Source organism: Rhinopithecus bieti, unplaced genomic scaffold, assembly GCF_001698545.2.
Source record: "Rhinopithecus bieti isolate Rb0 unplaced genomic scaffold, ASM169854v2 scaffold_10347, whole genome shotgun sequence".
Taxonomy (NCBI): domain Eukaryota; kingdom Metazoa; phylum Chordata; class Mammalia; order Primates; family Cercopithecidae; genus Rhinopithecus; species Rhinopithecus bieti.
In genome coordinates, this window is record NW_016806836.1 from 1604383 (window position 1) to 1632307 (window position 27925).

Here is a 27925-nt window from a genome sequence, read left to right on the forward strand (position 1 = left end):
CAGGCGGCGCGGGGGGCGAGCCTCCAGCCGCAGGAGGAGCTGGGGTGCCTGCGCCCGGCCCTGCGCGCCCCCTCCTCTCGGCGGGGCGGGCGGGGAGGGAGTTTCCCACGTCCAAACTTTCCCCGGCGCGGAGCCGAGCCGCCTCTCGGCCCAAAGCCCGCAGCCCCCACCCGTCCCCACAACCTCGTACGCCGCGCGCCCGGGAGCCTCCGGGACCCCAGCGGGCCGAGGGGTGGCAACGCTAGGGGCCGAGCCGGCGCGCCAAAAGGAGCTGGGAAGGTGGTGCACAGCCCTGACGCAAAGGCTGGGACCCAGGCGTTCCCGGTCCCCCAACCCTGCTAGCGGGGCTCGGCTCCCGGCCCCTCCCAGAGGCGGGGTCCGGGGCCGGGAAATACCGCACGGCGCGAGCGTGTGCGCGCGGTGTGTGTGTGCGAGGTCGTGCCGCGTCCGGGGGCACCCGGAGGCTGACTCCAGCCGCGGCGACACGCACGGCTCTGGCCACCTCTGAGCCGGGGAACCGGCCCACAGGGACCCCTGCCGGCCCCACCCGCGCGACCCTGATGCCCTCTGGCCGTCGGGCGGGCTGGCGGTGAGCGAGGGCCAGCGCTGCCCTCTTCCTCAGGACTCGACTCCGGAGACAACGTCCCCGATTCGGAAGAAGGACGGGGCCCCCGACCGCCTAACGTCCAAAGAGAGCGCCACTTAGGGCTAACCCTCGGGGGCCGCGGCGTTTACTGGGAAGAGTGGACTGCGTGGGCGCGCAGAGTGCTGGGCAGCCCTGGGTGGGCACCATGTGGACCCGTCTCACTCGCGCCTCCCGGCTGCCTCTTCTCTGGCACTGTAGGGCCCTGTCCCAGGCGTGGCTGCAGCGGGCGGAGCTGATCCAGGGTCCCCCGAGGTCTCCCCGAGGTGCAGGGCACCCCCTTGTGGCGGGCAGAGAAACTGCTGTTTGAGGCCGCTCAGGGCTTCCAAGGCGCTCGCTCCTGGGAACCTCTTCTCTGCCACCCTTTCGGGCGTCGCCAGGGTTGCGCATGCCAGCTTCTTTTTCCGTGGGGCTGATTCCAGCACTCCCCAGCTTTCTGGGGCTGGCCAAGGTGCCCCCAGCACAGGCAGCGGCTCATTCGAGGGCTTTGGCTGTTGCCAGCTCTCTGTGGCCCCTCCACTCAGGTTCAGGATCTCATCCTCTTCTCCCACTGGTCAGCGCCACTACCCTATATCAGCATCACCACTGCCCTGGGGCCCAGAGGCTCCACCCTAACGACCATGACTCTTTGTCCTTCATTAGTATCCCGTGTATGTGTCCTTCAGTGCCCACTCCGTCCCCCTCAGTTGCCTCTAGTCTACAGCCCTTGTTGAAATTTGGCCTCTACACCCATAGTGACATCCTTTGGTCTTTGCCCATCAGTGACCATTTCCCCATCCTCCAGGACCCATCTTCTGCCCTGTCTGCCTCAGTTTTTCTGTAGCACTCACCTGTTCCCTGCCCCAATCATTTCTCTTCTTCACCCTTATTTCCCTCCTTGTCCCAGTGTCTGGGACTCTCCTCTTCCATTCCTCCTGGAAGGGAAGGGCATTGCCAACATTTAAACACTGCTTCCTGGAGATGTCCATGTGCCCTTCTGGGACCACCACTGCCAGTGTCTCGGGGACAGGTACTTTATAAAGCCAGCCAGGTCTCTCTCAGCTAAGAGACACCTGTACCTCTTGTGTGTCCCCATCAGGGGGCCCCTGGAGATGAGAACCCCTTTCCCTATTCCTAACTGTGATCAGCACATTGGAGACCACCTGGGCTGCCCTCTTTTCCATTTTCAAGGATTGGCAACAGTGGCCCGAGGTCACATGGTAAGCTATACCCAGAGCCAGAATAGGAACCCAGGCATCTTGACTTCCAGGCCTCACCAACGCTCCTTATGTGTTGGGTAGGCCTGGGGCAAAACAGAGCCATTTCTTGGCTTCATGCTGCAGGCAGGACAAGAAGACATTTGCTTAAATTCAGCATGAAGTGTTCAAGTTAGACCCCAGTGCTCCCAGTCCAGTGCGGGAAGAAAGCTGTTGAATGCCTTTAGCAGAGAAGCCGAGTAGCAGAAGCAGAGGACAAAGTTTGGTCCCTAAAAGTAATTGTGACCTCCGGGTGAGTCACAGCCTTTCTGTCAAAAGGGTGGCTGTGATCTCAGGATGTTTCTGGTCGTGCTCTGGAATAATCATACCTAGAGGCTGGAACCCCCAGTGCCCCTGCTGCTTCCCCAGGCATTGGTCTTTCTGATGGCTTTGCAGGAGCGCTGCATTCTGAAGCCCTCTGACAGGGGGCCAGGCCATAGCTGGGGCAGGGAGCCCAGGAGGGCCCGTCTCTTCCCGAGTTGGCAAAGTTCGGAGCAGCCAGTTTATGTACCACATGGGTGATAAGAGTCAGCCAATTAAACTTCCTCTCCTCTCTCTCTGTTATTCCCCCTCCCCTTTTTCTTCCGTCAAGAAGCTCCAGTCTGAAATGCAGCCTCAGGTAGAGGGAGAGAGAGTGAATGATTTCTGTTTATATAACACGGGCAGCAGCTGGCGCTGCACGGCCTGGGAGAGAGTGGGGGAATAGAAGACCCTATGGTGGTGGGTGGGCTGAGGCCTCAGGGCCGAGGACTTCCTCATTCCTCCCCATAGCTGAGCCAGGAAGGGTACTGGGGCTGGGGACCAGGTGGGGAATCAGGCTGAAAGGAAACCCAGGCCTCAGGCCAGGCTCAGAGAGAAAAGCCTCATGCCCCCAGCAAGAGTGGGCACACCCTCCACCCCGGGTTCCTCAGAGCACCTTTAAGATGGAGCTCTCAAGTCAGGGCCTCTCCTTCCTAGAACCTTGTGTTTTGATTCTGGCCCCTCTAGAGAAAGCCCTAGATATTTCACCACCAGGACAGGCTCTGACCTCAACTTTTCATCAGGGCAGGCGGGCATGGTAGGACTGTCTTTCCCCTCATGGAGGAGACAAGGCCTAACAAGAAAGTTGTCTGTGGAGTGATTTGAGCTCTGTGTATCTGGCAGGAGGGACGTTTTCTCATTGTTGATGGTACAGAGTGGCTACTTGGAAACAGAGGTGCAGGACAGGAAGGCTGGAGGCATGGCTATTATATGCAGTTGAGCAGGTTGTTGACTGTCTAAGGACATTTAATGCAGGAGGAGAGTGGGGACTGAAATCTATTTTAAGCTCCACTGTCCAAGTCAGGTGCCTGCCTGGAGGAGGGGGGCATCTTTCTCTAATTTGCAAAAAGGCTTCATATACTTACCAGCCATGGCCTATGGAGCTGCTTACCCCCAGAGAAGGATCCCTTTCTTTAACTACTCCAAAGGTGGCCCATCTGGGGGTTAAGGATATGTTCACTGCTCACTCCTTACCTCGGTTCTCTTACAGTGGGCACACACCTTTCTGAATATGTGGATCTGATTTCAAACACATGAGGTGCAGAAACCTGGAGGAATTCCCTTCTACCCCCACGTTTCCCTCCACGCCCCATCAGCAGGCTCCTTCCTGCTGTCACATTGGGATTAGGCTGGGAACTTCTTGCTTTGTCGTCAGACCCACAAGCCTTCAGCCATCCACTTGTTACCAGCTCTTTCCTGTGCATAATATAAATAGATGATTAAGCGCGTAGGCATTGGAGTCCAACCAGCCTGAGTTTGTGACTTGCTGGCAAGTTACTTTGCCTCTCTGAGCCTCAGTCTCTTGCTCTGTGAAATGGAGGAAAATATAATACCTATCTCATTGGGTTGTTGTGAAGATTAAATGTGCATGAGCATGTGTGGTTCTGAGCACGATGCCTGACACATAGGATACATAAAGCAGTATCATTATTATTCATATCCCTCCATTTGTATTCCTTGGTTCCCATGGGGTAAAGGCAGTGGTTCCTCCCTGTTTGGTTTTGCACATGATTTTGGCTGCCTGCACCCCTGCAGGAGGGGAATTGAGTTAGGACTACCAGGATCTGTCTCTGACTTCAGGATCCTTCTTCCTTTGCCTTGAGGAAGGTGGAGTCCCTGCATGCAGCCGTCAGTGTAGGAACATGTTCTAGAGTCCCACAGATTCATTTCATCCTAATCTCTACCTTTTCTCCCCTCTCATCCATCTCGCGATCCCTGCTCCAGCTCAGACCTCACTGGCTCATGCCTAACCTGTTGTGGCAGCCTCCTGCCTGGCCTCCCAGCCTCTGATACCCTCCCGCTGCAACCCCTGTGGCAACCAGAGCGTGTTTTCTCTAACGCAGGTGGGATCGTGTCACTGGCTTGATTAAAACCCTTCCATGGCTCCCCATTGCCTACTGAATTAAGTCCAGACTCGGCACCATGACATTCAAGGTCCTTGTAATCCGTCTGCATCCTCCTTTATCTCCCACTGTGCTTCCAATCTGACACTCCTGCATCCAGCCCCACCTGCCCTTCCACCTGAACGCCCTTCCCTGAAGATATTCCAAAGCATTAAGGACCCAACCCAAATAGCACCTTTTCCTTGCATCACCCATCTGCCTGTCTGACCATCCATTCATTATCCATTTTAAAATATATACATTTACATATATACCTAAAGCATTTACTATGTGTTAAGCATTGTGCTGCACGGTGGAGACACAATGGTGAGCAAGCAGCCTGAATCCCAGCCAACAGGAGTCTGGTGGTCCAGGGAGGAAGACGAACAATTCTCCTAACTGTGACAGCCAATGGGCGGGGCAGCAGAGGCTTCTAGGAGGAAATGATGTTGAGGCACACCTGCAGGCTGTCTCGCGGTTATCTATGGGATAAAGGGGGGTAGGGAGGAACAAGAGCAGGGAAGGCAGCCTCCAAGCCAAGGGGTACCAAGGCCCTAAGAGGAGGGAGAATAGCAGAGGAACTGCGAGTTCAGTTGGCTGAAGTGGGGTTCAGGGAGTGGGAGTCACGGGAAACCAGGCCAGCAAGGTGGGCAGCAGCCAGGTCCTGTGGGTCTTGAAAGCCACACAAGGAGCTTGGCCTTCATCCTGAGAGCAGTGGGGAGCCACACACAGGTTTTCAGCATGGGAGTGGCACATGGAGATTCACCATTAGAAGCCTCATCCTGCTGCTGAGTGGGGAAGACCAGGTCCTGGGCTGCTGGTGTCTGGTTCTGAGTCATGGAGGGGCACTCACTCGTGAGGGTTGTGGGAGTGGAATGGATAGAGCTGAGTAACTGCATGGGCATGGGGGACAGAAGGAGTCCCCATTCCTGGCTCAGGAGGCTGTGTGGGTCGTGAAGATGCTACATGAAGAGGAGAAGAGCTTTCAAGAAGAGGTGGGGACCAGCTGTGGACAGGCCGAGGTGAGACCCTAGTGGGATACATGAGTGGGGATGTCCGATGGATAGTCGCGCAAAAACATCTAGGCCCACTCAGAGAGTTCTGGGCTGGAAACAGAGTTTTGAGGCCATGAGGAAGGAGGAGCTCACCATCCAGGATGAGTCTGTAGAATGGAAAGAAGCTTGAGGCACTCTCAAGGTTCGGGGACAGGTTCATCCCCAGAAGCCTTCTTGGACCCAGCCAGGCACACGTGACTCCTGTCTATATTTTGAACCTCTGTAGCAATTAGTTTAGTTTTCTTTTCTCACTGCCTGCCTTGTGTCATCTGCAGCACATTAGATCAGTGTTTTTCAACTGGGGGCAATTTTGCCCCCCAGAGGACTCTTGGCAATGTCTCGAGACATTTTTGGCTGTCACTACTGCGTAGAAGGCTGCTGCTGTCATCTGATGGGTAGAGGCCAGGGATGCTGCTAAACCGCCTACAACGCACAAGACAGTCCCCCCACCCCACTGCAAAGACTCATGTAGCTCAAACTGTTGATAGTGTGGAGGCTGAGAAACCAAGCCCTGGATGAGAAGATCTTGAAGGCAGGCGCTGGGCTTTTTCATTTTTTCCTCCCTAGGGTCTAGCGTGGCATATGGTGCAAAGCTGCACTCACTCCATTCTCTGAATTAAATTTGGGTGTGAGGAGAGGGGGCCTGAGGCCATGTAGCCTTGAAGTCTGAGTTAGAGTTAGGCCCAACTCTAACCAGGGTTGCCTGGCCCCTCCCCAGAGAGCTGGACCATGCTAATACACAGGCACTTAGAGAGGAGAAAAGGATGCACTGGCTGGTGGGGAGCTCCTGGCTCCACAGATATCATATATATATATATATATACATACACATATATACTTTTTTTTTTTTTGAGACGGAGTTTTACTCTTGTTGCCCAAGCTGGAGAGCAATGGCACAATCTTAGCTCACTGCAACTTCTGCCTCCTGGGTTCAAGCAACTCTCCTCCCTCAGCCTCCCGAGTAGCTGGGATTACAGGCACCTGCCCCAACGCCTGACCAATTTTTGTATTTTTAGTAGAGACGGGGTTTCACCATGTTGACCAGGCTGGTCTTGAACTCCTGACCTCTGGTGGTCCACCCGCCTTGGCCTCCTAAAGTGCTGGGATTACAGGCATGAGCCACCACACCCAGCCATATATATATATTTAATAGGCAAGTTACAGATAAACAAAATGAGAAACATGACAACCTACTGATTAGGTGCACAGGCTCTGGAGGCAGACAGAGCAGAGTTGAAGTTCCGACTCTGCCACTTAATAGCTGAGTGAGCCTCTGTTTCCTCATCTAGAAAATGGTTTTTTGTTTTTTTTTGTTGTTGTTGTTGTTGTTTTTGAGACGGAGTCTCGCTCTGTCGCCCAGGCTGGAGTGCAGTGGCCGGATCTCAGCTCACTGCAAGCCCCGCCTCCCAGGTTCACGCCATTCTCCTGCCTCAGCCTCCCAAGTAGCTGGGACTACAGGCGCCCGCCACCTCGCCCGGCTAGTTTTTTTGTATTTTTTAGTAGAGACGGGGTTTCACCGTGTTAGCCAGGATGGTCTCGATCTCCTGAGCTCTTGATCCGCCCGTCTCGGCCTCCCAAAGTGCTGGGATTACAGGCTTGAGCCACCGCGCCCAGCCTAGAAAATGGTTTTAATAAAACCTGCCTCCAAGGACTCTGGAGCAATGAAGTAATACAGACAAAGTGCTTAGCACTGCACTGGGCTCACAGGAAGTATTTAATACAGAGTGATTCTCTATGTGTGTGCGTGTGTACATTTATATATATGTATATATGTATGTATCTTTTTATATATGAAAGCATTTTTAATTAGCCATAATTTTACCACCACTTGGCTACCATTTCAGTGCATATCCTTCTTGACATATATAGATTTTTAAAAAATAAAAATGGCATCTTGCTTTATACATATGCCTCCATAACCTGCTTTTCTTCACCCTATAATATATTGTGAATGTCTTGCCATTTCGATAAATATACATCTACATCATCATTTTTTAAGAGCTGCATGGTTCTCCATTGTGTGGCTGGCCTATAATTCATTTAACCAGCCCCCACTGTTGGACATTTGGGTTGTTTCCAATCCTTCGCTATTACAAACAATTCTGCCATGAACATCCTTGTACACACATCTACACGCTCTTGTCCGATGATTTCTTCAGGGACCACTTGGACATTTTTGGCAGGAGGCATGTGGCCCTGACCAGATTCCTCAAGTAGAAGCCCTTGGGGCCAGCAAAGAGGGGGCTGGGGAGTCCCTGGGGAAGAGAAGGATGCTGGATGGCAGAGAACTGTTTTGGCTTCTGGAAAGTAGGTCCAGATGTTAACACCACAGACCCCTCTGCGAGTGAAAAAAGCAGAAGGCCCCGCCCCGTTTCTTTGTTGTCACCGTAGTGCTTGCAGAGTAGGGGAGGGGAGCTGGGGAGGTGGAGTGTGTGCGTGTGTGTGCGTGTGTGTGTGTGTGATGGGCAGAGTGACAGGCACCAGGCAGGCGGGGGACACAAGGTGGATGGGCCCAGGCAGACTGATGGATGGGTAGCAGAAGCAGGTGGATCCAGGTCAGCGGGTAGACAAGATGATGGGTAGGTGACAAGCCAGACAGACTCAGGTAACTAGACACAGGACTGTGGCCTCACAGTGGGGCCCACAGGGACCAGAGGCTAAAATTGTGTATTCAGGAACAAGAGAGAATTCTCAGGACAGGCAGCCCAGCCCCCAGGCCAGGAGGCTGCCAAGGTTGCGTCTTCTAGGATCCAAGTGACTGTGTTTAGGGTTATGCATTTTTGAGTTGAAAGGGCCTTTAGGGACTGACCAATCCAAGCCCGTGATACAGAAGGGAAACTGAGGCCCAGGGAGAGGCTGGAACTTGCCCAGGGCCCTATGGTGTCTCAGAGCAGACTGAATCCTTTGCCCCTAGCTGAGCTTATTTCAGTGTCCATTTATTCAAATGGCTTGAAGAGAAGGGAGATGGGTTGGCAGGGTGGGAGGGGGGCTGGGAGGTCAGAATGAGCCTTGTCATGGCTTTTCTCTGTCCTCCTCACTCCAACAGCACTATTCATGACACACTACTGTGCGCTGTTGAGAGAACTGCCTGGGAGCCAGACTTCCAGGGTTCCCATCTTCGCCCTGCCGCTTACTAGCTGAGTGACCTTCTGCCTCAGTTTCCTCATCTATACCTACCTCATAGGATTACTGAGAAGGCGAAATGAATTATTAGAAGTAAAGCACTTAGAACAGTGCACTTAGGCCCATATTCAGTGTTCCATAAGCCTTAGCTACTAATACTGTGCTATTTTGCCCTTATTTTTTATTTTTTTATTGTTTATTTATTTATTTATTTATTGAGACAGAGTCTCACGTAGGCGTGAGCCACCGCACCTGGCCATGCCCTTATTTTTCCCCTTGAATTCTGTATATGTTTGTATGCACCTGCATGCTCACACACACATGACTACATGAGCAGGCTGTGTACCTTGGAAGGCAAAGGTTGTGTCTCTCCTGTGTCTTGGCCCTCCTGCCATCAGGATCCTGTTTGCCAGCTGGGCACATAGTAGGTGCTCCATAAATGCTCTTGAGGAAGTGGCACACTTGGCTCTATCTGGTCACGGGCACCAGGGGAGGCTTCGTGGGGAGGCAGCATTTGAGCTGTGTGTTTCCACACACAGGATGATGCTGCCGCAAGTGGAGGGTATGGGTGGAGGGCAGGGGTGCTTTCCAGCAGGTGGGAAGAACGTGAGCAAAGAGGAGGAGCTTGGCAAAGGCTTGGGTGCCAGCCGGTTGCCCCGTTGACCAGGGCACAGAGGACATGGAGGGGAGGAAAGACAGAGAGGACCAGAAAGGGAAGTTGTAGCTGAATTCAGATGTGGAGCTCCAGGCTGAGGAATGTAGGCAATAGGAAGATATTGAAGGTTGCTGGCTGGAATTAAGCTGTAGAAAGAATTTCCTGTTGGCAGTGTTTGAGAATGGACTTGAAGGAAAGAGAAAGGAGGCAACAGACAGGGGCAGCGGAAATTGTCCAGGAGATAAGTGGGGTGGGGGGCCTAATGAAGTTGTAGAGAACAGGGGCCAGGGAGAAAGGCCCCAAGGAAATAGGATCAACAGGACTCAGAGCTGTTTGCTTGTGGGAGATAAGGGAGATGGAGGAATGAAATATGACAAAGTCTCAGGCCTGGTGTCTGGGAGAACTGGGGTCCATTAACCAAATTAGGGGAGCCTATACTTGGGATATATAGGGGAAAATTGAGATGCCAGTTGAGATTATTCACCCAGCCAGCATCCCATCTAAGCCAGCCATCCATCCACTCATCCATCCACCCACCCACCCATCCATCCATCCATCCACCCATTCATCAATCCATCCATTTATCCAATCCATCATCCTCCAGCCCACCCACCTCCATTTAAACATCCATCTGCCTGCAGTTCACCCCTCACCCACCTCCACCCATTATCCACCCACCTATCATTTACAGTCATATCACCACCTTTCTTTCCATCTTCTTACTACTCATCTCTCCACCCTCATTCACCCTCAAAGTCTACCAACTTCTCCATCCATCCAAGATACATTTCTTGTGAGCCTACTATGTGCCAGGCTCTGATAAAATCTTAACACAGCATTTGAAGATACCTGATCCTAAAGATAATGATTAGAAAAGCCAACAAAAAGGACCAGAATGATTTTACCCAGAAGAGAGAAGTTTGAGAGGAGACTTTATGTATCCAAAGCGATGAAGAATGGAATGAACAGTGGCCTGTAGATCAGCCTTTTTTTTCTATTTCCAGGACAGAACAGAGGAAATGGGCTGCATTTGCAGCTAGACAGATTGAGGTTGGCTGTGAGGGAGGACTACCTTATTGATGATTACAGGTGTCTGAAGTACCGACCTGATAATGCATTCGGGCTGTAGGAGGATATCAAAATCTATAGAGGTGACTTTAAGGAAATGGGTGCAGAGTGGGGCATTTGTGGAGGAGTTAGTAGAGAGGGCGTCAGGATCTTGCCTTGAGGAAAGGTGGGTAGGGGGAGTGGTGGAGCAGAGGACCAAGGTGAGGGGACCATCAGGGGCACAGGGCTTTGTAAGCCAAGGAGACAACCCTGTGGCTAGGATGGGTCAGCCGAGGTAGGGCACCCGGGTAGTGGGTCAGGGAGGAGATGGCTGCATTTAATCCCCAAAACAAACTTGGATGAAGAGCCTTCCCACTCTCTCACTGCCCCTGTCCCTTCATAAGCCACCATTTCTCTCCAAGCCCTCATCCTTTTGGAAAGCCCCAAGCCCCTTCCAGAGCCTCTGTCCCCTGCAGGTTAGCCCCCATCCCCTCCCTGAGCCCGTGCTCTCTTTTCTGAGCCTTTATGCTCACAAACCCCAGCCCTGCAGCCGAGCCCCTGGCCAGATCCCCACCTCCCACAGAGTGCTCGTCTCTTCTTGGAGTCCCCGTCTCCTTGTGGAGGTCTGGTCCTCTCACATGATAGAGCCCCCAATTCCCCAGAATCTCCACAGAGCTCCTGCACCCCCTCTGAAAGCTCTAACCCTCCACAGAACCCCCACCCCTCCTGGAAACCCATCCCGTCCCTGAGCCCCTATTCCGTCCCTGAGCACCTCCTGTCACTTAGCTCCTGGTCACCTTCTGGCATGCCTGCCCCTTCCAGAGCCCCTGTTCTCTCACAGAATTTTTGTCCTCCGAACTGAAGACTCATCTCTCTGAGCCTGCATTCCCTCAAGGAGCCCTCATCCCTACTCACAGAGCCCTGGCCTCCTCACTCAGCCCCTGCCCCTCCTAGAGCCCTTGACCAGCCCCTGGCTTCCTCCCAGAGCCCTCATGCCACTCTGTCCCGGGGTACCAGCCCTTGAGGTCCGTGAGGCACCATCAGCCAGCAGTGGGTGGTCCCAGCTTAAAGTCATTCCCAGGTCTCTGCATCAACTCAGCCAGCTTCAGGCTGGGAAAGAAGCCCCTGGATTTGGGACCATAAGACCCTCCCCGCAGCCTGCCTAGTACCGTGGGGGGCTTTTGGGACAGAGGGACTTGTAAGTCCCCAAGTGGGTTGGGCTGGGGGAGGAGACCTGCAGCTTTGGCAGCTCCAGTAGGCTTGGCTTATGGGCTGGGAGAAGCTGGAGACTCTTGCTGCTTCTGGTTAGAAAAACAATCACAAATTAGAGAAAATGCTTTGGGAAATTGCTCTGCTGCGTGAGAGGGAGGCTGCCTCAGGAGGGAGGGAAAGAGGCTCCTAAGACAGCAATGGCTCCCTGTGGCCTCGCCTGTCAGCGCCAAACCATCTGCTTGGCGTTCAAAGCCCCATCTCGTCATCTGACATGATCACCTGATGAGCTCAGACACAGACCTGCTAGGCCATTGCTCCAGGGCCCATTCCCACCCCCAAACCTTTGCTCACCTGGGCTGTGCCCTTACATCTATTCAATCTCAGCACCCCCTTTCAGCCCTTTGCGAACCATTGTTACCTGTCTTGCTTCTCTACCTGGTCCCTGGAGGACAGGAATCATGTCTTTTGCTAATGGCAGTCAGAGACAGACAGATCTGGGCACCAATCCTTATTGGATACATTTTAGCTGAATGGCTTTGGGCAGGTGTTCGACTTTCCGAGCCTCTGTTTACTCATCTGTAAAATGAGGAGTGTAAGACCTCCCTTGCTGGAATGAATGAGATAATGCGCACATAGTGTCCTCATAGTAGGTACCAAATTAATGAGTATGCCCCTCCCTGCCTTACAGCCAGCTCAGGACTTTGGGCTGTGAGAACCAGCATTGATCTACAGACGTCCACTTATTGATAACGTCCTCAGGTGCCTCCTCTCTTTGTATCTGTCTACCACTCCCTGACTGCAAAGATACAAAAAGAGAGCACAGAAGTTTCAGGACAAGCACTTGGGAGGCTCCTGATATAAAAAGATGAGGCAACAGGCCAGGCATGCTGGCTCACACCTGTGATCCCAGCACTTTGAGCACTTTGAGAGGCTGAGGCAGGAGGATCACTTGAGGCCAGGAGTTTGAGACAAGCCTGGGCAACATAGCAAGACCCCGATCTCTACAAAAATTAAAAAATTAGCCAAGCGTGGTGGCACACGACTGTAGTCCTAGCTACTTCAGAGGCTGAGATAGGAGGATCACTTGAGCCCAGGAGTTTGAGGCTGCGGTGAGCTATGATCATGCCACTGCACTCCAGCCTGGGCGACACAGCGAGACCCTGCCTCTACAAATAAATAGATGAGGCAACAAAAGTTGAACTTTATGAGTCTTTTGACTATCAGGCAAGACTCAAGCTGGATCATCATCTATCAGGAGGAATGAGAATGGCAGCCCAGAGCTTGGATTCTGGAAGCTGCACTTGGATTCTGGAAGCTGGACTGCCTGGGTTCTGCTCCCTGAGCTGCCCCCCTTCCTAGCTGCCTGTCCTTATACAAGTAACTTAACCACCTCAGTTTCCCCATCTGTAAAGTGGAGACGATAATCACAGTAGTTGCGTTACAGGCTTGTGGTGAGAATGAAACAAGCTAATGTTTGTAAAGTACTTAGAACAGTGCCTAGCGTTTGTAAGCCCTATGTAAGGGTTTCTTTAAAAGTAAATGTGATGAGGGATTCAGGAACACAGGAGTGGACAGCAGGGAGCTCAGGCTAGGTGGGAAATGGGCTTTCAGGAGGGAGATTTTGCAGAGCTAGAGTCCAACCAGCTTCCCATCAAGTTGGCCTCTTTCTGAATAGGGAGAGCACAGGATATTCTCAAAGCAAAAACACTTTTTCTGGAGACCACTGGGGTGCCTCATTTGGAGAAGGCTGGGCCAAAGGACGTTGCAGGGAGAGGTGGCCTCTGCAGAGGGCAGCAGGGAAAGACATCCAGGGCTCTCAGAGACACCCCAGAACCTCACAGATCTCACCTGCCAGTGAGAGGCTCTTCGCATGCCTGCTCTCTTCCTGGCAGTGAAAGACAAGGCCAATTGTGTGTGGCCTTCGTGGAAAAGGTCTCAGAGAACTCCCTCCCACCGGATGGTGAGCAGAGAATGAAGGGTGTGAAGGGGAAACCCCTCCTCAGCCCAGGCAGCTCTGGAACAAACCCTGTTACTATCTGCTGGGTGCCAGGCCTGTGCTGGGCACTGGGAAGATGCAGTGGGTCAGATATATTCTCACACTTGAAGAATGTGGGATGAACAGCCAATGCCAGGAATCCCACTTCTCCTTGTGCCTCAGTTTCTTCAGTTGTCCTCTTCCCTTCTCCAGAGTGGCCTTTTCTTGCCCCTTTCTTTTCCTCTTCCTCCCAAGCCCCCACCCTCCCACCCCAGCAGAGAATGAGGGGAGGCCTGTGGAGGAGGGAGAGTTTGTACAAACTGGGGCACAGCTGGAACTTCTGATTGGTTGGTCAGGGCCATTCTTTTCCCTGGTTGCCATAGCAGCCATTTCCCGGGGTTGTCAGTGATGAAACTCATAACATTGTTTTCAAATAATCCGTGTAATTGAAATAACAATTGAGCTGTTAACTTGTCTCTCACACCCCAGCTAGGACAGATCTTCCTCTTTTTGCACCCTCCTACCATCCCCGGGAAGCTCTGGTGTGTCCCCGTCTCCTGTCTGAGCCCCCAGCCCCTTCCTTGGGGCAGGAGGAAGAAAGAGGAGGTTGCATGGCTCCGCAGCATCAGTATAGAATCCTAGAAACTCAGGACCCCACAGCTGAACCAGAACTTAGAGAAGAGAACCCACTTCTTTTGCAACCAGAGACTCAAGGAAGGGAAGGAGCTTAACTAGGGCCCCACAGGAAGGACACAGCTGAATGAAGACATCCAGTCCTGCTTTTAGGTGAAGGTTGAAGCTGATGTGTTGCCCTGAGGGTCGATACATAAACCATAAAGCTGCCCCCTTTTAAGGATTTGATGTTGCAGGCATATCTACCTACCCCTACCCCCATTTTACAAGTAAACAAACTGAGACTCCAATAAGTTAAACATAATGTAAGCGTTTTTTTGTTTTGTTTTGTTTTGTTTTGTTTTGAGACAGTCTCGCTCTGCCGCCCAGGCTGGAGTGCAATGGTGCAATCTCGGCTCACTGCAACCTCCGCCTCCCAGGTTCAAGCAATTCTCCTGCCTCAGCCTCCTGAGTAGCTGGGATTATAGGCATGTGCCACCAAGGCTGGTTAATTTTTTGTATTTTAGTAGAGAGGGGGTTTCACCATGTTGGCCGGGCTGTTCTCAAACTCCTGACCTGGTGATACGCCCACCTTGGCCTCCCAAAGTGCTGGGATTATAGGTATGAGCCACTGCACCCGGCCTCCGTGTGTTTGTAACTTCTCAGAAAATACCTGTTGAATGGATGGATCTCAAAGAACACAGACCACCTCTCTCCTCCCTACCCCCAAAACCAGGAACTGAGATCTGATTTGTTTAGTCAGAGGACTTCTTGGAAGAGGGGTTGTGGACAATTTGGGTACATGTGGCTCAGATGAAGAGAAGGGTGGATTCCTCGAGGGACTATTAGAGGGAGGGAATTCCAAAGTGCTCCCCCTAACCCCAGCCACCCCTATCTTGGCTCAGAGACTGCACATTCAGAAACATAAACATGAAAAACATAGATTCCCTGCCTGATCCTCAGAAAGTCCTGGGATGGATTGAAAAATGGAGGAAGCAAGGCCTCTTCTACAAGCACATGTCTCCATGCACACACGGAGATGCAGGTCTGCACAGACAGCTCCCTGTAGCAGCAGCTTCATGGAGGATAAAAGCATTTTTTATCAAGTGTCTGGTTGCTGTCCAAGGTACTCTCTGAGTCCGCAGAATGTGTGGGTGGCTGAGACGACAGGCCATTGCTGGGACTGGGCACGGGGGCAGCTTCAGACCAGATGACAGCAAGAGGTTGGCCTCCTTCCCTGGATTCTAGAAGGTTGTAACCACTAAGGGGTCTTGGCAGTTTCCTCTCCCGCTTCATTCATTCTTACTTACTCAGCATGTACTGAGCATCTACTCTGTGCCAGGCACTGTGTGGACCACAAAAACATTAGGATTAGGAAGACCCAGGGTCTGTCTGCAAGGACTCTTTCGGTCTAGTGGAGAAAACACACGCGCATGTGCACACACACACACACACACAAAACCAGTGGCTGGTGCTCTTCTAGAAGCACCAGAACAGAACAAAAGAGGGAGTGATTAACTCTGCCTGCAGGAATCAGAAAGACCCCCTGGAGCAAATGACTTGGGCTCAGTCTTAAAAAGACGAACAGTTCTCCAGGCGGATAATGGGCAGGAGAGCATTTCAGAGGGGCAGCATGAACCGACGCAGGGAAGAATTCATGGTTTATATCACAATGAGAAGTTCTGTGTGACTGGAGTGTTGGCTGCTTGAAGGTGAATGGCGGATTGAGGAGAGTGGGTTCTGGAGAGGGGCAGTGACTTGCCCAAGGTGCCACTTTGAGTTGCAGGCACAGCCAGGACTAAGACACTGGATACCCTACGTTGTCAGAAAATCAGAACATCAGAGCTAGTTGGGTGTTTGTGATTCTCTAATCCAAACTGCCCATTTTTCGGATGGGGAAACAGAGGGTGAGAGATGTTCAATGCTGTGCCTGGGGTCCCACGGTATGGGTGTTAGCAGAGCTGGGATTTGAAATCTAGTCTGTTTGGCATCAAAGCCACAGCTGTTTTCCTAGTGCCACAGCTAGAAGCAGAGCGAGCCCCACCTCAGCTCAGCTGCAGAGCAGAGGGCTCTGGCAAGGACAGGTTGCTCATGGGACGTGTGCATTTACTGGGACAGGCAGCCCACTCCTGCCACATTGCTGGCACTCAACACTCACCCTGGGGGAGGGAGACTCCAGTGGGAAAGCTCAGCAGGCATGCCTTCCTCTTGGCTAGAGGGACCTGAATCCTACCACCAACTCTCTGAGTGACCTTGGGCAAGGTGTGACCCTCTCTGGCCCTTTTTTCCGTGATCCGCGATGTCATGGGAGGATCTTCCTTTGCCGACTATCTGGAGCAGTCATTCTCCTTTGGGGTGGGAGAGCAGTTGATTTTGGCCTCCAGGGAACATTTGGCATTGTCTAGACAACAATTTTGGTTGTCACAACTGGAAATAAGGAGTGCTACTGGTATTCAATGGGTAGAGGCCAGGGGTAAGGCTAGACATCTTACCCTGAGCAGGACAGGCCCCAGCATCAAAGGGTTATCCAGCCAAAATGTCACTGCTGATGAGGCTGAGAAACCCTGAAGCCTGAGGCCATTTGTGAAGGTCAGATATAGCCACAAGAGTGGACACATAGGGCTGTGCAGAGGTGCACCCCAGGCTGCAACGCAGAGGAGCAGAAGTGGCCTCGCTGTCAGGCAGACCTGGCTGTGTTGAGAGGTGCTTCACCTCTCTGCGCCTTGGTTACTTCATCAGTGCAGCAGGGGCAGTAACAAGAGCACCTATCTCGGGAGACTACTGAGAGGGTGTGATGAGATGGTCAATGCCGATGTTAGAGGAAGCAAATGGAAAACAGAAGCCTGGAGCCAGCTCTGGAGCCAGCAGGGCTGCTTAGGGCTATGGGATTTTAGGCTAACCCCTCTGCCTCCATATCCAATCTGTAAAATGGAGATTATAGTAGTATCCACCACACAGGCCTGATGGAGGATTAAAAATGAGTTAACAGATGTAAAGCATTTAGAGTGACATAGAGTAAATGTGATGCAAGTGTTAGCTATTATTATTTGGTTTTGTTTGTTTTTTGTTTTATTTATTTATTTATTTGTGAGATGGAGTCTCACTCTGTCTCCCAGGCTGGAGTGCAGTGGTGCGATCTCGGCTCACTGCAACCTCTGCCTCCCAGGTTCAAGTGATTCCCCTACCTCAGCCTCCTGAGTAGCTGGGATTATAGGCGCGCACCACCAAATCCAGCTAATTTTTGTATTTTTAGTAGAGACAGTGTTACACCATGTTGGCCAGGCTGGTATCGAACTCCTGACCTCAGGTGATCCACCTGCCTCTCTTCTCACAGTGCCGGGACTACAGGAGTGAGCCACCCTGCCCAGCCAGCTATTATTATTTGAATTCTGTCTTGAACAAGGCAATCATGTAAGTTGCAGAGGGTGCATCCAACACCAGGCCCTCCAGATGCCAACTCTCTGCAGCTCTCTGACTATCCATGCCGCACCCCCAACCTTCCTCCCTAACACACCCCCCATAGAATCTGCTCAGGCTCTCTGCAACTCTGCAAAACTATTAGTCTCTCTCTGTCTATGTCTCTCACCAGCTCCCACCCTGCTTGTCTGTAGCTTCATGAATTTCCTGACACATTGGGCTGGCCCTCTCCTCCTTCTCCCTCCCCATCTCCACCCTAACCCCCTTCCTCTCCCTTAGAGTCTGCCAGAGCCAGAGATAGCTGTCAGCAGCTCCATCCAGGGGAGGGGGACACAAGGGTGCCCGCACCTGACTCTATAGCTCAGGCCTACATCACACCAGCCCTCCCCCTAAACACTCATATTCTGACTCCTGGCCCACTTGGATTAGCCTTGGCTAACCCTTTAGAGAATGAATAAATCCTCCAGCATGGGGTTTCTCAGCCTCAGCACTATTGACATTTGGGGCTGAATAATTCTTTGTCATGGAGGGCTGTCATGGACATTGTAGAATGTTTAGCAGCATTCCAGGCCTCTACCCACCAGATGCCAGCAGCACCCTCCTACCCAGTTGTGACAACCAAAAACATCTCTAGTCATTGCTAAATGTCCCCTGGGTGGCAAAATTGCCCCTAGTGGAGACAAACTGTTCAAGAACTTGACTGTATAACGTGAGCATCTGTCTCATACTGTCCTGGCAAAGAAGCTTTGAAAATCTACCAAATATCCTCAAGTTGAGCCCCTCAAGTTGATGCCACCTTCAACTTTGTCCAGTTTTCTCACCAGTTTTCGTTTCTTGACCCATTCTCAAAACCAGTTGACCACAAACATTAGGCTTAGCTCCCAAACACTCAGCCCTAACTAGAATTCTGAATATTAACGTTAAATCCAAAACTTCAACCTGTTTTCCAAACTCCAAACCTTAATTCAGACCCTAACCCTAAACTCTTGGCCCGTTCTAAAACTTTAGTTTCCTGAACTTCCAACAGAATTCTAAATCCACAGGTTAGCCTCAGACATGAAGCCCAGTTGGAAACCTACACTTTCAGATCCTTCCGTCACCAGCTCCTAAAATTTAATCCCTATTCCTTCTGGTCTCTAGAGATTCCTTGGCTCATGGTTCTAGCTTCCTCCCCTCCCAGGTGACCCCAGGTTCTTCAGGAACGGCAGGAAAAGTTCCAGTAGGCAGCTCTGTCTAGCCATAACCCCTCCCTCCTATCACCCCATGCAATCCATCTGGAAATTCTATTATTATTCATTTGTTTATTCAAACATTTGATGAGCACCCACTCTACAGACTCTGTGTTGGACACCAGGAAAGCAGTGGAGAACTGGATCCAGTGACTTCCCGCTGTCTGCAGGGGAGACAGACAAGCAGACAAACAGGAAGACAGATAGATAAAAACTCTGGGAGTCATTCAAGAAATATCCACTGAGCACCTATTATGTGCCATGCACTGTTCTAATTGCTGGGAATTCAGCATTAAGCAAAAAAAGACAATAGCCCTAAAATCATGGCACTCACATTATAGAGAAAGGAGGCATCCATTTATAACATATCAGATGGTGATAAGTTCTATGGAGAAGGTGAAGAAAGCAGAGTGAGGGGATATGAATGGCCTGGGGAACTGAGGAGCTGTTTTATTGCAGGTTGTCAGGGAAAGATGCATGGGGTCAGCCATTGAGCGGACCCTCGAAGGAAGGGAGAGAGTGAGCCAGGCAGACATCAGGGGCAAGGGTGTTCCAGGCAAGAGGACCAGCAAGTGCAAAGGCCCAAAGGTGGGATCATACCTGATCTATTCAGAGAAGAGCCAGAGGGCCAGTGTGGCTGGAATGGAGGGAGAGGGGAGGTAGGAAAAGGTCAGAGAAGCAACAAGAAGCTGACTCATGTTGGGTCTTATGAGCCATTTTACTCTGAGTAAGACAAGAAGCCAAAAGAATTTTGAGAGAAGGAGTGTTATGGCCTGATTTATGTTTTAACACCATAACTGAGAACAGTCTGCAGGGGGCCAGGGCAGAAGCAGGGAGACCAGTTAGAAGGCTGTTGCAATCATCCAGGTGAGAGATGATGGTGGCCAGGACCAGGCTGCTAACAATGAAGGTGGCAAGATCGGCAAGATTCTAGATCTATTTTAAGGTAGAGCTGGCAGGATTTGCTGATGGATTGGATGTGGGGTGTGAAGTCAAGACTGACTTCAAGGCTCTTGGCAGAAGCAGCTGGAAGCATGGAGTTGCCAGTTACCGAACTGGGGAAAGCTGGAAGAGGAGTAGTTTTTGAATTTATTTTCTCATTATTTGTGTGTGGTGGTGGGTAGCACTCAGGAGTCCGGATTCACACATGAGGGTTTGAAGTGCCTTTTAGACGTCACACTGGACAGGCAAGAGGCTGTATGTTGGGTTTTGGGCAGACATCTGAGTTGGACACACACATTTGGGTGTCACCAGCAAATCCATGGGGTTTCAAGCTGCAGGGTTGCATGTGGTCATCTGAGGAGGAGTAGCCCAAGGACTACACTCTGGGGCCTTCCAAAATTTGGAGGGAAATGAGATGGAAACAGCAGAGGAAACTGAAGGAGCCAAGAGCTCTCTGAGGTACAGGGTGCTGGAAGAGGTGTGGACGCGGGAAAGAGACCAAATCTGGGGTACCAGGGAGGACTTCAAATATTAGAGGGGACATTGGAGACTGGCTTTGAGTGATTCATACAAAATGCCCCAACAGACAAGATTGGGGAAGGACATTCTCCCTGCAACAGTATATACAAAGGCTCAGAGGCCTCCAGCCACTGGGGCATGGTAAGCTACATGCATGGTTCCTCATCCTCCAAACTTGCTACTTCCCTCTCTTCCCCAAATCAGTGAATGGGGCCACATCAATATCTTACCGAACAGGTCCTCATCTTGCACCTCCCCATAGCATTCCTACTTGTACAGAGGATTCTGCCTTCTGTATGTCTCTAGAAATAGCCCACTCCTCTCCAACCTCACTGCCCCCACCTACTTCAAGCCACCATTACTGTTCACCTGGACAACACCCTCCTCTCCCATGTCCCTGTTTCATTCTCAGCCACCCGATGGGGGACCCCAGCAGGTGAAGAGGTGGGGACCAGTCTGTTTCACACCCACAGTGGCCTGGGTGAGTTCCAAACAGAATAAGGTTCATGCCAATCCTCTGCTTCAGAAGCTTTAAACAGCTTCCCATTGCTCTTAGAATAAAATCTAAAATTTAACAAGGCCCACGAGATCCTGCACAGTGTGGCCTCCTGCCTGCTTCTCCTGTCTTATTTCGACCTTCTTTCCCCATAGCTCCTGACGTGCCAGCCTCCCCGCTGCCTTTCAGGTTCTCAGCTTGGCAAAATCCATCCAGCCTCAAGGCCTCTACCCAGGCTGTTCCCTCCACCTGACTGTCCTTGCCCTTGCCATCCCCACCCTCCAATCTGAGAACAAATCACTTTCTCAGGGACCCCTTCCCAAGAGCCCCAGACTAGTCCGAGCTCCCTGTCACATGCTCTCCTTGTACCTTTCTTTTATAGTCATCATCGCATGTTTTAATGAAGTCGTGAGTTAATAATGATAATAACAGCTAATGCTTACGGAGTACTTCTTGCTCCATAGTAAAAGATCGAAGGAATATTGAGTGATTCACATATCTTTTTAGTTGTTTAAGTCCTGACACACCCTGTGAGGTAGCTACTGTTATTATTCCCATTCTACACAGGAGAAAACTGAGGCCCAGAAGAGGTTATTCATGCAAGGTTACACAGATGATAAAGAGCTAAACTGTGATACAGACCCAACGTCTGTCTTTTCTGCTTGATATTAAACTCCATGGGGTGACGGACCATGCCTGTCTTGTTCACAGCTTCATCCCCTCCATCCCTCAGAGGGCTTAGTAAATGTTTATTGAATGAATGGATGATTGATTGAACGGATGAATAAATGAATAAGAGTTTGAGCAGCACAGGGCGCCATGGTATTGGAATGCAAGCAAGGAGGCTGGAGCCACAGAAGGGATGAGACATGAAGGACCCTGAATGGCAGACAGATGAGTCTGGACTTGGGTCTGGGCCACAGGAGCCATGGGGCTTTCTTGAGTAGAGGAGGGCAGAGCTCAGATAAGGATGTTAGACAGATCTAGCAGCTGGCTGCCACGGAGGAAGACCAGAGGTGGGGTCCTTCCCTGCCCAGCAACCAGGCACGGCTGGCACCCACCCCCTCCCACTCAGCCCTATTAGCATTCTATGTGTGGCTGGGCTCCACAATTAACACAAAGGTACAGTCATTCATTCTGACTGGTGGACTCGGGGGATCAGCGAATCGGGGACTGGCTGCGCAGGGCTTCTGCTGGGAAGGCATGTCACAGCACAGCGGCCACCGAAATGAAAAGCTATTAATAATGATCCTGGAACTTCACTCCCATCAGCTGTTTGTTTAAAGGTGTTCCATACTTGGAGCTGCCTGATTTATATGGGCAATAACGCACCCTGGTCGGTCCGCACTTTTTAAAGCAGCACTAATGGGGTGAGACTGAGACCCTGGGGGATGCTGGGGAATAAGGCTCGAGGGCCAGACGTGGTCAGATTTGGGCCTTGACTCCCTGCCCAGCATCAGAGTGGGAGAGCTGAAAGAGCCAGGGAGCTGGGTTCAAATCCAGCTTGAGCATGTCTCTTTCCCTCTCTGAGCCCCTGTTTCCTCATCTTCTCTTTGAGTAAGAGAACACCTGCCTTACAGTCTTGACAGGAGGATCCCATGAAAAGCATACAGTAAGTGCTCCATAATGTCTTAGTTTTCTCCCCTTCCTCTTTTCCTTGTAGAAAGACTCTCCCCACCACCTGCCAGCCCTCTCCAGGAAGGAGAAGCATTCAATCTACTTAAATGTTTATCGAGAATCTACAATTGTATTTGACATTTAAATTCCTGAAGGCCTCACAACAATACTGGGAGAGACATCGCGTCGTGCCCATTTTAGAGATTAGGAAACTAAGGCTCAGAGGAGGAAGAGATAAGCCTAAGGTCACCCAGTTCAAAATCCACTACATGGGAGTCCCAAACAGGCAGAGATTGTATATATTTTATCCACCACTGAGTACCCAATGCCTGGTATGTCACAGGAGCACAATGTATATGTGTCAAATGGAAAACAAAAAGTGTCTGAACCCTGAATCTTCCCTCAGAGGTCCAATTCCCTTTCCATCATTTAATCTCAGTGGTAGAAACAGTCAGGAGACCTGGATTCTATCCCCAACTCTGAGGTAAGTTGCTGAAAGGGGACATTGGATCAGATGACCGTAGGGCAGAGTTTCTTAACATCAGCACTACTGATACCTTAGGTTTGATAATTATTTTGTGTATAGGTGTTTGAGGGGAAGGAGTCCTGGGCTCTTTGGGATGTTTAGTAATATCCCTGCCCTCCACCCACTAGATGCCAGTAGCAGCCTCTCAGCTGTGACAAGCAAAGATGTCTCCAGACATTGCAAATGTCCCAAGGGTGGCAAAGTCCCCCCTGGTTGAGAACCACTGCACTAGGAGCTTTCTCCAAATGCACAAATTCTGCACAGCAGAGGTCTACATTGTGGTTGGGGGAGAGGGGGAGACTTGGCCTGTGACCCAGGAAAAATGTCATGTTGACATTTTCACAAAGTCTCGTTTTCCCATTTGGCCTGTGCGAGAACAATTCTCCTTTGGCGGAGCCAATCACCAGGCAGTTCTGCTAACAACGCTGCAACCTGGTCCACAGAACGGATGGTCATGGCGCACGCAAAGGCAAGTTTCCCAGAATGCAGCTAAACATGAGAACCAATGAGTCCCCACCAGGCACAGGGGCGAAAGAGAAGTCTGGAGCTGTTAGGGATGGGTAAAGACAGGAGTGATCAGCACTGGGTACAGTGGTCAGGTTGGGGGTCGGGGGAAAGCCTGAGCAAAGATGGAGAGGCAGGAATAAGTGCTGATGAGGAGTGAGGGAAAAATTATCTGTGCCCATCCCAGAAGGACAAACACTTTTCAGACTTTCCCTCCGATTTTCCCACCTAGTAAAGCTGCACTATCTCGGCAGGAGACACAGTTTCTCCTGGCTCTAAGTCATCCCCTCCATGCCTCCTTCCCACGGGGACTCCTTACACAGAGGTGGCCTGGAGAGACAGAAATGGTGTGAGCTTTGGTGTCAGACACCAGGGGTTCTAGTTTCAGATGGGAATCTACAGCCCTGTGGCCTTGGCTCACATGACAAAGGGCAATATTAAAGACACTGAGCCACTGGACCAGCATAGTCACTGATCCATCAGAACAGGGGACAGTTGAAAACAACCGACAGGGCTAGCTGGACATCGGCCCCGCCTCTGAGTCTGCACCTCCACCTCTGTACATCTACCTCCTGGGGTCGTCAGGTGAAATGGAGAGAAAGCACCCAGCACAGCAGCTTGCATACAGCAGGCATTCAATAAATGTTCCTTGGCTTCCCCCAAAGATCCCAGAAGGTGTTGAGGTCTGAATTCCCTGCAGTGGGTCCCTGAAAGACATCATTCTTTCCAGATGTTGAGGAAAGTTGTGAATCGCTTCTTCCAGCCGGGGCTTAGGAGCAGGGAGGCTGAGAAAGCTGGTCTGGGTGCAAAGACGTCAACTGCAATCAGGGTTCACTGATCACCTTTTTCCCCCTGGAGGTCTCCGTCCTGCCCGGGGACTGTGGCACACCTTCCTGTCATGCACTCCAGGAAGATCTGGGTCTGTGCATCGGAACCGGGCCAGCCAGCCCCGTCTGAGTGTGTATAGGCAGCTTGTCACTATGAAATCCATTTTCTTATCTCCCGCCATATCTATTTTTCTAATTCTTACTTAACGAGCTCCCCTGAAAATAAGAAAATCATTGGAACAATTTCCTTAAGTGTGAAAGATTAGTCTGAAATCGGCATTAAGGGGACTAATTACCTTCATTCTCCCACCTTTCCGACAGCCGTTTGTTAGCTGTGAGGACTCATTCATCTGCTGCTCAGGGAAGTCAGGCAACATTTGGCTGTGGTGGGATCCTCTGCTCCTGCTTTGGCTCACTGGGTGTGTGTATGCATATGTGTGTGCATATATGTGTGTGTGTGAGATAGAAACATAGAGAAATGGATTGGGGGGCAGGAAAGAGTGGGGCCCAGGACTCCATGTGCAGCTGCTCCCTGGGACTCTTTGGTGATGGCGGTGGGGGTGGGGAGGGTAGACATACAACTCAGAATCAAGGGTGGGTGGGTACCTGGGGAGGTGCTGGCATGAGCCAGCCACACACGGTCTGCCAAGCTCCTAGAGGCCTGGATTCCCTGCCGCTGACTCACTGAATGACTATGGAGAAGTCTCTGTGACTTCAGGCCTCAGTTTTCTCATCTGTAAAACGAGGGTCATTTCTTGTAACTACAGTAATGACAGTGATATCCAGCTTTCATGGAGGGCAGGCACCGCACGGTGATTCCACTCCCTCTTCATCCTTACCACACCCCCAGGGGCAGCTCCTATCATTAGTGCAGTGTACAGATGGGAAAGTGGAAAACCAGAGGTGTTAGGGAACGTGCCCTAGGTCACGCAGCTGGAATCGGAATCTGAGTCTGTGTAATTCTGGAGCTCATGTGCTGTCCACTTTGCTCAGACTCCAGACCTCCCCCTGCACCCAGAATGCATTCCCAGTACACTTGGAGGCTGAAGACATAGGTTCCAACCCCCAACTTGAGCTCACACTACTTGTGTGACCTGAGGTACATCCAGGCATCTCCCTGAGCCTCAGTTTTCTCCTCTGTAAAATGGAGACAGTTATGCTTCTTGCCATAATTGGATGTGGGGCGCACCCCGTGCCATACTGCATGCTGTAAACAAAAATGAAAGGATATGGAAGGTAACGGATGGCAGTGGAGGAGGGCCAGGAAGAGACAAGAGCTGCACAGTCTCTGGAAGCCCCAGGGCATGAACCCGGGTCTGTGGACTCCAGGCTTCCCTAGACCTGGCCAGCTGCTCCCACTCCTGTCCCTAGCTTTGAGGAACCCGCCTTCCTGAACAAAGCTCTGAACAGCAAGAAGGCTTGTGACGAGGGAGCAAGTTGACAAATGGTGATGCCCAGAACTAGGCAGGGATTACAGGTTCCAGCGTCCAGCCCAGGACCTGGTATGGGGGAGGGGCAATCACCCACCCACCCTTCCCTCCCCCGGGAAGAACTTACTGGGGAAGGCGGATAAGCTCTGAGAAGACGACAGGAACATCTTCCATTTTCCATTTAACCACCCGATATTGAATTATAAATAATTCATACACCTGCCAAACATTTGATTAAAAGAACCCAATTCGCACTGCATTTGTCAAGGGGTAAGAATTGCATTTGGTGTTTTTATTTTAATCTGTCCTTTAACTCTTTTACGAATATTTATTTATACTTGGCTGTCAGGTTTTATTCTATTTGCCCTGATTTTATTCTGGCTATAGCTGGCATTTTTTCCTTTCCCTTTTTATTTTGTCACTTCTGCCTAGTAGTCATGCATTTGAGAGACCAGAGGTAATAAATAAGGAAGCGAGACTCCTTCCTGCTCTCTCAGGGCACTTGGCCCCACCCATCTCCACCCATTGTGTGTAAAGACCCCTTTCTCCCACCCCCTGGGTAAATCTACTCCCACCCCTGCTCCCACCCCCCTGGTAAATCTACTGTGAAATCTAACCTGCCAAACTCAGGGTATCCTGGGCATGTTGTATTCATTTCTGTCTCTGGATCTTTGTCTATCCTGTTCTACTACCATTCTCTTCCCTCTTTGCCAAGCATGGTGTAGGCACTCAATAATTATTTTTTTAATGAATAAATGAAGCACAATCATCAGATTCATCAGTATTGGTATCTTTGGGGACAAAAAGGAAGGTATTGGTATTCAAGTCTAGTGATAGGAGAAAGCTGTCATAGTGGACCTTAGATCCAGCTCCTGCTCTGCCAGCTGCGTGAATTTCGGTAAGATACTTCTATTCCCTAAGCTCTGCATTCCGTCATCTGTAAAAGCATCTGTAATAATAGCACCCCCGTCAGACATTGATATAAGAATTAATGCGTGTGCCCCGCACATAGTAAGCATTCAAAAGCCAGAAGCTGTGACTTTTATGATGAACTGTAAGCTCCTTCTCTCACATCCTGTCCATATTCCACCTGTCCTTCCTGCCTTTCCCTTGAATCTGAAGGTCTGGGCATCTGTGATATTATGCTGAATGCCAGGTATGGGTCGACAGATGTGTCTGTGACAAACAAGGAAAAAGAAAAACTGACCATTTCCCTTTGTTGGCTACCTGCCTTCACAATAATGCACTCTGTGTTTGTTGGAGGGCTTACATGGGTCGGTTTGTGAGTTGACATAAAAACTTGTTTCTGCCAAGTGATTCAGGTGAGCTGGGAATTTCCTTGAGACCTGTGTCAATGCTCCCTGAATACAAAGGCAGGATGTTATACGCCAAAGAAAAGCTGTTGACAAGGACAAGAGAGTATCAGGGTAGGTGTATGTGATTTTTTTCCGTTTACAAAATGCGTCCTCATATACATCACAGGTTTTCTTTCAATCTCCAAGAAAATCCTAGCATCTTTCAAAAGGCAGTCCAGCCACCCTACTCTTCCCTGGCCTCCTCCAATCCTCCAGGCATCTCACGGGATTAGAAGAGATCTCAGGGCTCCATCTGTCACCTAAATTGTTCACCACAGCCTCCTCAAGGCCTCCCTGTCTCCAGGCGGTCTCTCTACCTCTGGGCTTCCCTTCCAAAGTCACACTCCGCACAGACAACATGTCCTTTCAGAAGTCTGTTTAGCCATTTCACTCCCTTGATCAAACCTTCAATGGCCCCTTACTGCCCTAAAGGTAGAGTTCAAGATGGCCCCAGTGAGCTGACCCCAGAAATCAATTGAGATTGGGAAGACCTTTGCTTGTGAGTAGGTCTGCCACCCCAGTTAGATTGTGGTGACTTTTCCTGTTGTCATTGGTCCTTTAACCCCACAAACTTCCTGAAGTCAAATCACAAACTTTCCTGAGAATCTGCTTTGTGCCGGACACCGTGGCTCACACAGCATTCAGGGTTAAGCCAGACACTGCCTAGGACTATCCAGGCTCCTGCTCAGAGTTGGAGAAACTGTTGGAAGAGGAAAAGAGAACAGGATACAACATTCATTGAGTGCCCACCACATACATTTTGCCCACAGCAAACTGCAAACTAGGTCTTATCTTACAGAGTGAGGAAGTGGCTTGCTCAAGGTCACCTTATGTGACAGAATTGAGATTCAAATCCAGATCTCCCTGAGTCCAATAGCCAAGGTCTATCCTCAGCACCACACTGCCTCCCAGGGAATAGTGAGTGAGGGTCTCAAGAGAGAAGGCAGCCCCCAGACCATATGCTGAGGTCTTTAGGGCCAGTTCAGATGGGACTGTGGTACTTCTGCCCGGAGACTACCAGGCCCCCTGAGAAGTTGCTCAGAGGACCCTGCCCCCACCATCATTATCCTAATGACAACAATGGCCAGCAGGCAGTTTAAAAGA

The 27925-nt window shown here is 51.0% G+C and overlaps 1 protein-coding gene across 1 annotated transcript in view; it reads left to right on the forward strand.

Annotated features, from left to right (window-relative positions):
- The window catches only part of CDH22 (cadherin 22), a 140422-nt gene that overhangs the window by 976 nt on the left and 111521 nt on the right, over positions 1–27925 (forward strand). The gene's annotated exons all lie outside the window — the stretch shown is intronic.